The sequence below is a fragment of the Camelina sativa genome, chromosome 12 (genome assembly GCF_000633955.1).
Source record: "Camelina sativa cultivar DH55 chromosome 12, Cs, whole genome shotgun sequence".
Taxonomy (NCBI): Eukaryota; Viridiplantae; Streptophyta; class Magnoliopsida; order Brassicales; family Brassicaceae; genus Camelina; species Camelina sativa.
Genome location: NC_025696.1, coordinates 26,088,186 through 26,090,528, shown reverse-complemented (window position 1 = coordinate 26,090,528; position 2,343 = coordinate 26,088,186).

Sequence of the window (2,343 nt, the reverse complement as noted above, 5' to 3'; positions counted from 1 at the left end):
TTTATTCTTGATATTCTTCAATGAATATCTGGTTAAAATTGGAAATTTATACTTAATTTTACATTGAAAATCTAAAATGACACTTATTTTGAAACAAAAAAATCAGGCTAGAATGACACTCTTTGTGAGACATAGGGAGTAATATTTTATTGATTCCAATATGTCTTCTTTATAACTCATCTACTATATAACCCCATTATATAGTATTTTTTTAAAAAAATTTTACATATTTGTAATAATTAAAAATTTTATTAAGTTTATATATATATATATATGTTAATTATAATATTTAAATAAATATCAATCAAAGTTTTTCTTATGTTAAGAATCAAAGCTCATGGGGTTTGGAAAACGAAATGGAAATCAAATTTTTGTTTTTTTTTTGTTTGAGAATGATTCAGATTCAAAACACAATAGAATTTGTGGTTAAATATATGATAGTTTTTATTTCTATATTGATTGCTACTATCTTTGTAGTTGGAATAAAATTTAAAATATTTAGGAAACAAATCTGAAGTAATGTTAGTTTTGGAAACTATATTTTAACCCGCAATACACCTCATGACCATTTGTTTGTTATATTTAATTTTTTTTTGTTTAGTGTTTGAGATTCTTTTTTATTTTTAATTATTATAACAAAAAATAAGGGATCTAAATACATAATAAGTAATTTATATGTTGTGATTAAGTCTCATTTTTCCTAATGATTTAATTATTTAACACAATCGTAGTTAAATCAACTTGATTTTATGTCAAATAGTCTAATATTAGTAGTGTTGACAAATAATTAAATGAGGATTTAACCCGTATTAAAACAAATTTAATACTCCATCTGTTTCATAATAAGTGTCATTTTGGCACTTTGCACATAAATTAAGAAAACATATTAAAATATCTCTTATACCCTTAAAATTGAAATTTATTCTTGATATTCTTCAATGAATATCTGGTTAAAATTGGAAATTTATACTTAATTTTACATTGAAAATCTAAAATGACACTTATTTTGAAACAAAAAAATCAGACTAGAATGACACTCTTTGTGAAACATAGGGAGTAATATTTTATTGATTCCAATATGTCCTCTTTATAACTCATCTACTATATAACCCCATTATATAGTATTTTTTTTTTTTAATTTTACATATTCGTAATAACTAAAAATTTTATTAAGTTTATATATATGTTAATTATAATATTTAAATAAATATCAATCGAAGTTTTTCTTACGTTAAGAATCAAAGCTCATGGGGTTTGGAAAACGAAATGGAAATCAAATTTTTGTTTTTTTGTTTGAGAATGATTCAGATTCAAAACACAATAGAATCTGTGGTTAAATATAGGGAAAATTATAAATAAAGGATCTTTTTCTAAAAATTTGGCCATCTACACTTTTTTTGAAGATTGTCAATTGTGACGAAAATACCCCTACTAATAGAAATAGTGAAATTTTTAGGAGTTTGAACCAATAAACAAATAGAAAACCCATGTTAGTATACAACTGTGAAAAAAAAAAATTTGAAAAAAAAATGTTTTGGGTGTTAAAAATCAGTTTGTAAATTGTTGATTTATGGTCTAAATTGTTTAGAAAAGACTTTCTACGATTTTTCTCTTTCTGAAACATTTAGATTGTTCATTCTACAGTTTGTAAATGTTCTACGAAGTTTAGACGGAAAATTTGTTCTAAAAATTTGAGAATCTGAATTTTGTATGTTCTACAAAATTAAGAATATGTATTCTACGTTTTTCTTCATTCTACATCAATTCAGAATTCATTTTCTACGTTTTACCCTATATACTAAAACAAGTAGAAGATATATCATAGAAATTTTTAGAATTTGTAATCTGTAAACCTTAGAATACCCTAAAAATAGAAAGAAAATAAATTAAATAAGGAAAGTGAATATTTTTAAATATTTTTTAAATATTCTTAATTTATGGTTAAGATTTCGTAATTATTGTTTAGATTTGTTCTAATACATTTTAGAATGCGTATTCTAAATTATTTAGAAGATAAACAAATTAAGAAAAATCGACATTATACCTTAACGTGATCGGTCACCATCTCTTCCACCTTCCACAAAAGCTTTCACTTACCTGTTTATGATGCAAATCTATGTTACTTGTGGTGTATGGACACTGGATGCCAAGAAGGAGTGGAGATTTATTGATGATGAAGAAAAACGTGCTAGATTACTGACTTTGCAACCCACTACATCTCTTGAAGAGTTGAAGGTTATGGTTTCAGAAGACTATGAAATATAGCAAAATATGTTTGATGTGGAATTCAGTTATCTACCCACAGAGGTTAAAGTTGATTGTCCTCCTGTTGTATTGACAAAT